This window comes from Adiantum capillus-veneris, chromosome 28, assembly GCF_014529385.1.
Source record: "Adiantum capillus-veneris isolate H3 chromosome 28, ASM1452938v2, whole genome shotgun sequence".
Taxonomy (NCBI): Eukaryota; Viridiplantae; Streptophyta; class Polypodiopsida; order Polypodiales; family Pteridaceae; genus Adiantum; species Adiantum capillus-veneris.
In genome coordinates this window covers 67,111,053-67,124,878 of record NC_140958.1, presented here as the reverse complement: position 1 = coordinate 67,124,878, position 13,826 = coordinate 67,111,053, and the positions used below count along the sequence as shown (strand labels likewise).

The 13,826-nt window shown below is 38.7% G+C and overlaps 2 pseudogenes; one reads left to right on the top strand and one right to left on the bottom strand.

Annotated features, from left to right (window-relative positions):
- Nucleotides 1–385: 385 nt before the first annotated feature.
- LOC147420596 (uncharacterized) lies at nucleotides 386–1,058 on the top strand (annotated as a pseudogene).
- A 6,249-nt stretch (nucleotides 1,059–7,307) lies between these two features.
- LOC147420595 (uncharacterized) lies at nucleotides 7,308–8,388 on the bottom strand (annotated as a pseudogene).
- Nucleotides 8,389–13,826: the final 5,438 nt, after the last annotated feature.

Genomic DNA, 13,826 nt, shown 5'->3' with positions numbered 1-13,826 from the left:
AAATCAATAAAAAACAAAAAAGAGCCTTGTTCCCACGGCCTAGTGCTCGAGAAACTTGATTTTTTTGAAGAGGATTATTTACCTCCTCCCGTAAATTTGAGCGGACTTTTACCAAAGTTGAACAAATTTGTGGGCTAAGTCAAAATTGTCTTTTCCCGAACCTCATTCCCACTGCTATTGGGGGTCGAAACAAAAGCGTGTGGCTAGGTGTGAGGCTCGCTCAAGCATTGCTTGGGGAGGGAGATTCACGCCCTCACGACATAAGTACAAGACCGCCTTTTTGCTTTTAAAGCATTGTGCTTCAAACTCCGTTGAACGAGAGCATGGTTACACTGAAACAAAACAAAAGAAAACAAAAGCCTCACTAAATCAATACATCTTGCACATGCAACTGCAATCCGGACGTCAATTTGGAATCATTATAGGGTTAAAAGCAGCATCTAGGGTGCCTACCCAAAGCAGTAGCACTCCATCCATAGGAACTCTTGACAATATTGTTGAAGATTCATAGATTCCCAGTCAGAGATGATATCAATAACCTCAAGTAGGGTATCCATGGACCATGAGGAATCACGAGACATGCATCCACAAGCCTCTACGTTCACTCGTCCCATCTCTGTCAATCCATTTGAAACTCACGGTGATGAGGGACTTGCTTTCAATACCAAACTTAAATTTGTGTACACCCATGCTCAAGGTGTAGAGATTTATAAAGACCCATTGCAACACTACGTGGTTAAAATAGCCGACATTGGGTCAACGATCAAGGAAGCATGTACATGGGTAGAGACGGTGAATGTTATGAAATAACTACATACCCTAAAATTTTGGGTAGGATGGGAGAACTTCATCCAAGAGGAAGCATAGACCTAACTGAACCATGTAGAGGAGCAGCTACTACGAGAGAAGGTCTACCCCTAAACCCTAACTTGCCTAGCACATCCAACCTCTTGAATTCTCACTCAAGTGTGGAGGATCTGCTATTCAATGATATGCACCTAAACGACAAGAGGAAGAACAAAGAGAAAATCGATGCCGATGCATCCAAAAACCATTGAAAAATCTTACGAGAGATTTTGGTGTCCATTATGTTCCAAGATGACTCAATTAAAGGGTTCTACAAAGATGCTTGGGAAGCATACTACACCATGACTAGATTACCTTGCCTAGAGCTTCCATTGGTTCATAGAGAAACAAGCAGGGAATAGGATCTAATTTAAGAGATTCTTTACATGATGTACATTAGTCTCATCATCACCTCCAATAATCAAATCATCAACATAAATGCAAATGATGACAATGCCATTGTTGTTCTTTTGCACATACAATGAGTGATCTGCATTAGCCATACGAAAACCAATGGATACCATCCATGCTACAATTCTTGCATGCCATGCTCTTGGCACCGCTTCAGTCCATACAAAGCTTTATTAATCTTACATACATAACCTGGATGACTCACATCCTCATATCCCTGTGGTTGCTCCATATACACCTCTTCTTGCAAGTCACCATGCAAGAACATATTCTTCACATCCATCTGATGTAACACCCAATCCTTTGACACAATCATTTAAATAATATCATGAACTATAGCCATATTAGCTACGGGGCTAAAATTCTCCTCGTAACCTATCCCATAAGTATGTGCATATCCTTTTGCCACCAATCTAGCTTTTATACCTGCTAACACCGCCATCTACATTATGCTTCACCTTGTATACCCAATCACATTCTTGTCTTTTGGCAATGGCACCAAATCCCGTGAAGCCATATCCTCATCCATGACATGCTCTCATTTGCATCAAGTGAAGCCATATCCTCATCCATGACATGCTCTCATTTTGCATCTCCAACAACATCATCAAAACAAGTGCGTTTTTGTCATGTACAATCTTTGCCATATATGCACAATGGTGAGCCACATAGCTGTCATATGTCAATCATTACATAGGATTCCTCAATCTCACAGATTTATGTTGTCTTGGATTATGTGTTGCATCACAAACAACCTCTCTGAATCATATGTATTCCTACTGGTAGATGAATAATTGCTTTACGCCCTTCTATCACCTTGGCGCTTTGATGTGGACATGTCCAAAGTGACCTATTCCTCAGCAATTCCAACATTCCCTACTATCATTTTTTGAAAGTTCATGTGACCTCTTTGACTCCCCCTATCTCTAAACTATCCACATCCATGTGTATTTGACCCCTGTGCATCATTTTAATGTTGTTGTTGTTGATTTTGATCGTGGTTTCCACGACAACCATGACCTCATCCTTGGCCTGCACCACATCCTCTAACTCTACCTCTATTCTAGTAGAAAACCTACTCAGAAGTGCTTTTGGCTTATGAAGATGATGGAGAACCAAAAATCCCTATCTTCATAGGAATGGGTAGCAAGACTACTTATCGGCAAGAAGGAAATGCTTAAACTCACAAGTACTCAATTTCATCTCACTCAATCAATCCTCCTAATCAAGCATGGACTCATAACCAGTGGCATTCCTACCAATCTTACCTTCTCACACAAGCAAACAACGAATCATCGGCAAGCACATGAATCCAAACCTCTTGCTAATCAAATCCACAATGATTTGGCAAGCTCTATCTACCCATAATGAAATAAGCAAGAATAACATGAATGCAAGACAAGCAAACAAGCAATCAATGCAAAATGCTTAAACCCACACACTCATTAACATTCAAGCTCGCACACTTAATGAAAGAGATATCCTAAACACACATAAGCAATAAGCAAGACAACTAAACTAATACACTCACCCCCAAGCTCATACACAAGCTCAAGCATCAATACAAAAGAGAGGAACCCACATTCACATACAAGCATGAGCTTAAATGAATCAATAAGGATTAAACTAAAAGAGAATAAAGAGAAGAGAGAATACACATCTTTATTACATTAACAAACTCATGGATATGCAATCCATAGCTCCAAAGATTACAAGTTAGTGGAGGGGATGGGAGATTGGGAGTGCTAGAGTGCTCTTTGCCAAGATCCTCAATAGCTCACTCAATCAAATGATAAGTGGATCCCCTAACCACACACAAAACTGACTTATATAGACTTTTTACAAAGTTGTTCACCCTTAACCGACCGTCTAAATAAGATTAAACCCTAAAAGCACTTGCATTACATCTTGGAACTCACTTAAGACCGTTTTACTAACCCACTGGATTTATAATGCTGTCCACCGCCCATTTACACTTTCCTGCAACATCAGTAAGAACTGCTACAATTACAATTAAATTTGTTATTCTTAGCTCAGAAATCCATTTGATGAACGTGAGTGCTCAAATCAAAGATATTGATATTATCTCTGCAACGAATGAACCCACATGTCCATCCGACTCCGTATGCTCTGTTTATGGCTAAAAATAATAAATAGCCCGTTTCTGCATCTCGTAACTGTATCCCCACTTTCATTCCAAACATCCTTAAGATATATTCCGGCACTATTATGGCACTCCCAAAACATTCCCCCCTTCCTAAAATGGCGATCATCCTTGGGCACCGTCTTGTTGAAGTGTTAGCTTCGGTTGACTTTGATGTGAGAGTATTCAAGGTTCTGGTTTAAAGACTTGAGGCTCAATGTTGGTTTGTGCCTGTAGGAGTTAAAATGAAGCTTCTTAAAGGTTAGTGCTGGACACTTTGGTTGTCATAGCCCTCCTGATGTGCTTGATCAATGCTTTTTATTGAAAGAAAAAAAACGAACTGTGGTGCTTGACACCGAATTTGGTCAAGGGGAAAAAACCATGTGGGAGAAAAGTGACCTCAACTTTGCAATCTTATTGTGAAGTTACTGCTAGAGATGTCTTGAAACTTGTCATTTTGTGCTTTTGTACATGGGTAGAAGCAAAAAAACATGTCTAATGCATGTGTTCTACAGTTAAATACCCTATATGCTCGCAAGGATTTGACAATATAAACAGTATGTTGTGTGAAAAAAGATTAAAGAAGGATTCTTCAAGGAGTGAATGCAGCACATGGAGCACTTGGAAGCACTCTTAAAGTTCCCAAAACTACTAAAAGGATTTTCATTGATGAGGTTTAATCTTTCATGTACCTGTCAAACATCATTAGGTGATTTCTTGCTTTATGACACATTTTGAACCTATTATTCACTTGTAAGAAGTTGTAGTCAATTTGTTATTTTGTGGTATAGTGCTTGGGTGATCTAGGAAAGAGTGCCTAATGCAGTATGTCCAAATGTGGGACATCCTATTTTCTTTTCACATATCAATGCATTTCAAAGCAAATGGGGTGCAAAAGAAGTGTATGGGTAATTAAGAGATGAGTCGTAGCAATTTTCACACTCTAAGAGCGTCCAAGTGGCTGCCAACCATCCGTTAAGTGGCTTTTGTTGATGAGATTATCGCACTCATTCACTTAAAAGTTCATTTGTGCTATGTGTGAGCTTCTAACTCCATTGAAGCCTAAATATACTTAGACTTTGACTCTTATGCCCACCTCATCCAGCTTGAGCGATTGACTTACTTAGTTGGTTACTACTAAGCTCTCTAGCTTTAGTAGTAACCAGCTACGACTCTTATTCAGAGAGTTAATAAACACATGAAGCATTGGTTCTGACACCTAAGCATGTTTTGGCTTTTGGACGCCCGACTCTTGACTCTTATGTCCGTAGTATTTACTAATGGTGACTTGGACTTTTCTTGTTTTTTGTCTTGGAGTACACAGAGAGGACTTGATTGTACTTTGACAAGGCTTTACCTACTCCAACATCACTGTTAGTAGATCAAAAATTGGATTGAAGATCTTGGAAAGCCTCGTAGGTGCTCTTGGTAGTGGTTCTTGTTTGCTGGCTTCAGGAGTCGTGAACTTAGCACTTGCTATAGTAAAGCTTTTTTTTGGTACCCACCGTTGTCGCACTTGTCATTTTGGCTTGGAAGATGTTTCAAGATTGTCTATAGAATCTCTCTTAACACTAGGTTGGTAACCTAACAGGACATAAAAGTGTCCTTTCAGGGTTTTGAAAAAAACCTCCAAAACCATAGTAGATCCACTCATTTTGTAAAATCCTTTCATGAGGTTATAGTTCAAGGCCTACTACACATGGAGAAAATAAGAGACTTGTAAAATTTCTCATCTTTTGGTCACACCAAGCCTCCAAAGTTGATGGACCAGTACATTTTCATCAAAACAGTCATTTCTTACGTTTTTTTGTATAAAAATAAGATTAGGGATTTTTGTAGGACTTGAGATAAATTCCCTTGTTAACTTCAATGGGTTGGTGATCAGAACATATGATTGCTTCTCACTCACTATTTTTTGTTTTTCCAAAAGAAATAGGTACAAAAAAGTTGAATTTTTACGATTCTGCAAACCTATCATCAAAGTTTCTATAGCCACGCTGAATACAAATAATATATGCATGTTTTCTTAGTTCCCTATTGTCCTTTAGGTTCATAAGGAGCCATGGAGCATGTCAAAAGAATAATACATCTCTTACCAAGGGGAATCTTGGGGACAAAGATGAAGTGCTAAATACAGCAAACATGAAAAAACTGGGTTCAACATTATGAGTTGTAGAATCCCATAGAAACTATTGAATATCTAGCCAAATTTGATCCTTATGAATATATATGGTTACTACCTACAAAATGCATATAGTTGTCACAAGAAACTAGCAATATTGAAAAAGATATACTTGATATACTAGAATGTTTTTTTTTTCTTCTATAATAGAAAAAACCAACCATCGTTGTGTACTATGCAAAATAGGGTATTAGGTGCCCAAAAACTCAAGGAATATTAGCTTTATGTTACAATATGGGACATAAGAAATCAAAACTACATTTGGATATCATGAAAGCCACCAAAAAACTAATAGAAGAGCTAAAATTGGCTAAAAAACAGGATTTGACAATTTTTGTAATTTGGTCATAACTTACAACTTTAACATTTATTTCTCCCTAGAAGAATCAGGACATGTTGAGGAGTACTAAAGATAGTTCTCTAGCATTATAGACCTCACAAACATGAATTCTAGAGTGGTATAGTTGCAAAAAGTTGAAAAAAGCCAAAAACAGGACCCGTTTTTTCACACAGTTTAGGTTGTGAAATGTTGTGCAAGGACAAGGTTAAAGATGGAATTGATATTCCAAAAAAATGTCAAGTTGTTTTCAGCTCATGAGACAACTTTCTAGATAGATAGCACCTCAAAATCCATTTTGAAACTCTTGACATAATTCAAGGAAAATGGTCACTTAACAGGACATAAAAGTGTCCCATTACCAACCTAGTGTTAAAGACCCACTTTTGTAGTGTCTTTGGGTTTGGCTTTAAAGATGTTTCTGGCTTGTTGACAAAAATCTTCCGAGGAACCCACTGCAGTTCTTTCTTGGTGGATCTGGTCACTGGCCTCCATTGTGTGACTTCTCTTCTTGAAAGTTCCAACACACTCTAACTTACCATGAAAAAGGCAAAGCCAAAGCAGAAACAACAATCATACCTCAAATTCTATGTCAGCTTATTAAGGAGTCATCAGCAACAACCAGTTCTTCATCGAACAAAGGCTCACCCATGAAGAAGTCTCATCATACAAAGTAGTAATGAAAAGTCTATCAGCTAAAATAGCCATCACTAAGAGCCCAACATCGGATGACAACCATGACAGTCTTAGTGTCAAAACACATGTTGGAAGCACAAAAACTATGCAAGGATGATGAGCACAAGTGGGTAGAATGCCAAGCAATGGAAAGCATACATTCAAGAGGATGGATTTCTACTCAACAGTATTTGGAAGCAGAAGGCTACAAAAAAGGAAATAGGGAGTTATGGCTACCAAAGCCAGAGTTTGCAGTGTACAAAGTGCCTTCCACAATGGATCTTCCAACACCATGAGCCCAAAAGACACAACAAAGAATGCAACAAAATTGCAAGAAAATGAGATCAAAGCCACAAATAAGACAACCAACTATTCATCAACCTAATCAGTATGTTCATACTTGGATCCCTAAAGAAAACATATCTCAAATATCCGCTGAGGGAAAGAGCCACCTAGTCTAGATCCTCATCAAGAGAGAAGAATCCAAGTCATACCAAGAGTGGATTGTCCCAGAAGATCTCGTCCGATCACAAGGCTACTATGAGGGGAACACTCAATTACGGATTCCAAAGCCTCTTCTTCACAACCCATCAAGCCATCGACACCCCCATTCCTTGGCCTTGCAATGAATCAAAAGCCTTTCCCACTTCAACATGAGCATGCATAGAATGGTCTTCATGAGTGATCGTCTCATCACTATCACCATAGGCTCCTTAAAACTGACCTTCTTTGTTGATGGTTGTACTTCCACTATGGGAGTTGCCGGCTTTGAAGAAGCATCATGAATAAATCATAATTCTTGAATTGAGTTGGGCTATTTTGTGGGCCTTTTTCCTGTAAGGCTTACAGAATTTACCTTTAGCATGTATGCATTGTCCTTTTCTTCCGCTTGGTAATCTGTTCGACACATCCAATACCATCCCAAAGCGGCATGTTTGGTTGTCTGACCAAGGTTAGAAACATGAAAAGTGTAATACATGGACTGTAGTTGTATTCTAACTTTCAAGATGACAGACCCTATGCATTCTCTATATTCTGTCTCTAGAGGAGTTAGAGTCGGTTTACCTAATGCTTCCCAAGCTTCATGAGACACTATGCTTTGATTTTGTTTAGGATGAACATCTATAGACATAAACACAATTGTGTTCTTAGAAACAAAAGTGATCTTTATGTGCGAGTGTTTGGTATTCTGATCCATTCTTTCTTCTATGACCCTTGTGATAGGTGACATTGGCGTGTGGGCATCTTTGGTGGCCTCAGTCTTGTTGGCATGTTCAAAACCTGGTGGAACACAAAGTGATGCTCTTGGAGGAGACATAGAAGAAGGAGCTCCCCCCTTCCTAGACTACTCAATACTCTTAGGAATTTGTACCATTTCATATTCATTGCCGTAGTCATTCAAAAGTGTCAACTTCCCATTCCCATGACTAAATCGAGGTAACGTCAGCACTACACTTGGCGGATCGATTTCTTGGCGTGCCTTTTTAACGACCTAGTAAAAGTTCCCCCTCTCATTCTCATACTCGTAAAACTATGGAGAAATCTTATAGTTTGGAATTTTGGTACAGTGGATATGGTGGCTTGATCATTTGATGGGATCTCTGTGGGTTTTGTTGGCCATGACATTGTTGTAGGCAAGACATTCCTAATTTTCCTTTCTTCATCGTTATTTTACAAAGAAACATGTTGTCTCCCTTGCATCTTGGGAATCCTACTAAGCTTGTGATTGTGGTCCATATAATAATAATTTTCAATAGAGATATTAACATCAAAACCAGTATTGTCAGAATCCATATAGACTCTCATCATTCATATAGGGAAAATATCATAGTACAGATCTGAGTTGGCTTTGGTAAAGCACAGACATCCAAAGCGGTTGAATCCATTCTTGGGGATCTAAGAGTTGCTCAGGAAAGGTAATGGTGTATACATATCATCCATTCAACACCTCCCACACTTGGATCTGTCAAGTTGAAAGCTGTTGATGGAAGCATTGCATATCCATACATCAACTCTATCTTCTGACATGGAATCCTTTGAGTCCTCTAAAGAACCCGAGGCAAACACTTCAACTGGTGATTTAGAGACGTCCCTATATTTGTGGTTCTTGAGATTGACCCTCATGAGTGCGCTCTCCTTACGGAGGTACATATAGTTATAGCTCTAGTCTTGGATCATCTTGAATTGTTTCATGAAAGCTCTTCCCAAAAACCTCGTAGTTTGTGTCCTTGCCAAAGTTAACTATGGCAAACATATGCTGATACTTGATACCACAAGATTCCACAGTGACATTCTCTAGCAGTCCCATAAGATTTTTAAGATTTTCATCTACAAGTTGCAGATTCATCCTTGTTCTTCTTAGAGCTGGTGCTCCCCATGCTTTAGATATGGATTTTATTGCTATACTAAACCCTGACGGTCCACTATCTAGAATGGCTATGGATTTAAATTTGTTGATCTGCACTGGCAGTATAGTATTACCATCGTCACCCTTGTATTTTTTCACTTTGTTGAGAGGCAGGGGAGTCGACTTTATATGCACATCAGAGTGCCCATTCAAAAGATCTTTCAGTCCTAAGGACCTACTTTTTCATTCTTGCCCACTTATAAAAGATGTTACCTCATTCCAAGGTTCTGGTTTGATTTTTAGTAAGTTTTCCAACGAAAGGGTACACGTTACAGGTGCTAACAACAACACTTATAAGTTCAACGTATCTTTCTTTTTTGGAAGAAAATTCCTCATCAATGGAACTCGCATGACTTGGGAATGATTCTCGTATTTACCTATGTACGATGGCATTGTTCTAAGGGTTTGCTTCTATGTGTTGAAACTGAAGCTTGCTCATTCTCTGGCAAAGATGCATTGTCCATTTCATTGGCTTGTCAACCCATGAAATCCAACATAGAAAGAGGTGGAGGTTTGATAGCAGATGTCTCCCTCACATGCTTCCTCACCGATTCCCACATCTCACTGAACAACACTTTCTCCATTTCAGGTATCTCATCCCTATAGTCAGCCGTAGTCACTGGCTTTTGAGTTTCAACCACTGGTGGTTTGTTTGCAGGCACATCCTCTTCCAAAGTTGGAATAATAGATGTCTTGCTTCCCTTTTCCATGCTTGAAGTGACTTCTTGTATCATTTCCAAGCTTGGCTTTTGTGCAGCGGAAGATAGTTTTCAGCCATACAAAAAAACTTCTTGTGTATCTTACAGAAAACATGTATTGGTGTGGAGGTTAGAATTACACATGCTTGATGGATTGTAGATACAAAGAGAGCTATGTTTTGTCAATCTTGTGCAGAGAAAGTTTCCATTGGTTGTTTGATACATTGGTTGTGTAGATCTTTGTACGCATTATTGTCATATGCATAAGGACACAACAAGAAATCAAGTGTGATTCTTCTATTCTTAATGTACTTTCAAAGAGTGTAGGTTGGATGGTATAACTACTCTCTTTGGTCTTCCTTGGTTAAACAAGTACTTGTTGTAAGAAATTTGTGAGATCATGTGGTTGGTTTGGAGATTGAACCGTTGAGTGTTGCTCTAGCCACTCCACAAAGAGATAGTGTGAGTACTTTTGTAACACCTATTGTTGTTGAAACACTAGAGCAAGGGAGATGTAACTAGCATAATAATCTTGCTTTTGGTATCATTTTGCTTACATATAAAGATCTATTGTGCCATAACTAAATACATACTTTGATTCTTTTTCTTTAAATACGCATAAATTCTTAATTTTGTACTTAAGAAAGCCGTGAAATATGAGGGATTTTTTAATCTTCTTTGTTTGATTTTTTTGCAAATTTTATATCCTTCTTGTTGTTTTTAAGTATATATTTTGGATTTGGCATGCTTGATAGCAAGAATTTATGGTTCTTTTGTCGATTTTTGCAGCTTCTTCTTTGTAAAGCCTTCTCCTTCTAGTGATGCTCATGTTTTTAAGAAGCAAAGTAGAGGTCAACAATCTAACCACTCTAATCAATCTTCATCTTCTCTAATTGGTTTAGGACAAGTTCACTCACTCCCTCACGTAGTAAACTTGCTCCCATCAGTCCTCACTTTCAAGCACTTAGGATGTGTGTGTCAATCGTTGGAGCAGATTCTAGAAGACAATTGCTTCCACCTCCTTTCACTTACGAGAGTGGTGCTCCTCGCTCGACGAAATTTGTTAGCTGCTCATCAATTTTTAGAACAAGCTCAAGTTGACGAGAATTTACCAATGGTGCCTTTACATAGAGTCATTGTTCCCCCTAGAGGTATACTTGCTACCTATCATAAACAAAAAAAAGCATCAACTCATGATGTTTAAATCCTTTGGGAGCATGCACGACAAAAGAAGCCTAAAGGTCATGCTTGGTCAATTCAAGTAGGTGTTTTTGGGGGCACAATCAAACAATTATTGAACCTCTTATTTCTTTATGTCGTTGATGATAAAGGTCTCAACAATGAGGAAAGAGTTTTCAAAGTGGTAAGCTATCTTGTTGATGTTAGAGAAAATACCTCCCACAATATCTTATATTGTCTTCTAGAAGGGAAAGAAAAACAAATTGTGAATGACAAAGAGAAGAAATATGCTTTCAAACTTGCTTCATAATTTTAGTTTTTAGTTTTGTTTATAAAACTTTGTTGCAAAAGTAGAGACAATCTTGTTACTTGACTTTTTGAAAAATTAGATGCAAAATTTGGGGTTTGTAAATTATAAGCATGTGTTTTATTTGCATTTATCATCACAATAGTGAAATCACAAAGTTTATGTTTTATTAATTGGTCAAAAATTGATGTGATTATGGGAATGTAATTTTTCTAAGTTAAACATGTGATTGTAAATTCGTCAATTCTCCATTGTTTTCAAGATCATTCATTATTAAATGAAGCATGATGTAGGAATTTTAAGATTTTTTAGCCATATTTTTTTCAAAATAAAACTTGCGAGCTTAAATGCTCATTTTTTGAGTTTTTGGGCTATTTTTGGGTTTTTTTGTGGCAATCAAAACGACACCTCATGCCCTGTGGTAATTTTTGATGACCAAGTGTTCAATTTCAAAAGCTGCTTTTTTTAAAAGTTTTTTGGGCTTTTTTTGTGGCAATCAAAACTACACCTCATGCCCTGTGGTAATTTTTGATGACCAAGTGTTCAATTTCAAAAGCTGCTCTGCTGTCCAGTATTCCTCTTGGGTACGTGCCATTTCATCTTTCAATTGTTTGACCCGCACTTTACCCTCTTCCATTTCGGCTTATAGAGTTTCAATTTAAGTTTGAAGCAAAGTGAGCTTGTCATCTTTTGGCTGCATAGTTGCTTTTAGCTCCACCAGGGCTTCTTCAGCTTGTTTTTTGATTTGAAGTTTTTATTGCAGACGATTATTAAAACATTCAGCTTTATGGAGAGCTGCATTTTTCCTATGTTGTATTTGTGTGAGAGCCTGAGCGGTATTCTTTACAAACTCAATGCTCATTTTCTCTATACTAGCTTGCATGTGATCTTTATATAGGACAACCATGCTCAACTCTATCATGGTTGTCATGGACCTTTTCATCACATCTTGTAATAGTTTGGGTTGCTTACTTGATCAAGGGCACACACTCCTTTATTGCGCATCAGATTCACATATTGTGCCACTATTTCATATGAATGCTTGTCCAAATGTGAGTAGGTATGAGCCACAGCTTTTTTCATGACTTTCTCCATCTCCCTCTGGCTATCACGTACAGCGTCTTCTCTTTATTCGTTGATTGTTCTTCCAGAAACATAAAGGAATGGAGGTGGCTTTGGAGTGTTGGTGGCTTGCGGTGCTCCCACTAGGGCTTTTCCTTCACGATGTGTCCGTGGGGATGAATTCAGGATTTGAATGACCAGAAGAAGTTTTGGACAAATTCTCACAATAATTCCCACATGGTCACTAACCTCAACATCATGAGCTTTTCTAAGGGAGGCACTGCAAACCTAGCTAGTTACGATTTGGGGCAGGGGACCATCGGCCTGGGGGGGGGTCGGTGGTCCCCTGTCCCCAATCGTACCTAGTAAGTATGAAATGCCTCTCGAGCAGAAGCTCATGATGTTATGCATCATACCAAACACACTGAAGAAGACTCCGTTTTCTACATGAGAAAATTTCTAAATCTTCTTGTGGACTTCAAAGGGAGGTGGTCTTTAAGGAGGTACATCTACTTCAAGGTGTGCACTAGAGCTTCCTGCTCTATGCTTCGTTCTTTTTCCTCTTCCATTCTCCTTTTTTCTTCCTTGGCCTGCTTGCTACTTTCTTGCAAAGAAGCCTCTAATTCTTCAGCTTCCTTCTGACGAAGTTCTTCTTCTCTTTCCATTAGCTTGCAAGAAGCTTCATTTTTAGCCTCGATTGTGGCATTCAATTTTTGCTCTATTTCATCACTCCAAAGACTATCACGGGGTTGTCGTCAAAGCTTATGAGGGTAGCTTCCCCTGCCTTGTTTATTGTCTTCTCGAGTTCCCATGCTCTCCTATAATCTGGTCTCCATGTCTTTAGTTTGAAAGCACCATAAATTAGCAGCATCTAGAATGCGCTTAGCTTGCTCAGCTGCTCTTGCGAGTTGCCACATTTCTTCAGTGGGGGCATAGACGTGAGGACTCTTTGTCCTTACTCATTCACAAAGTATGCTTGTAGGAGGGCTGCTCCTGTTATTTGACTCATTGAAGCCTCTGGGATCCATGCAACAGTGTAGCACTCGTCGAAGAGTTCACATGGCAGCATGACAGTAAATCGGATGCACCTTTGTCTAGTCATACTTGTTCAAGTTATCGCCATGCATCTTATGCATCAGATTGATATGATTTGGTTGTGTCTAGCTTATGTGATGTTGAGGAACCTCTGTCTTTTGATGAAGCACAGAATTCAAAAAACTGGATGGCTCCCATGCAATCTAAATATAATGCACTTATAGAAAATGACACATGGACTTTATTTGATTTTCCTACTGGAAAAAAAGCCATTGGTACAAAGTGGGTTTACAAATTGAAAGGCTTGACTTGTTGCAAAGCACAACAAAAAGGCATAGATAATGAAGAGACCTCAGTTCTACTGGAACTCCAACTCCCAAAGCTGAAAGCATATTTGAAGATTCTCTCTCCCATTTCTTTTTCAAAATGTGTAACACCTACCTCGTGCCCGTGCATTATGTTGTATGGCTGTAAAAATTTCGATAGCGCTTTTGCAGGACTAGGGCTATGGCAAGATGTGGTGGAGCGTAAATTTTGGCTCACA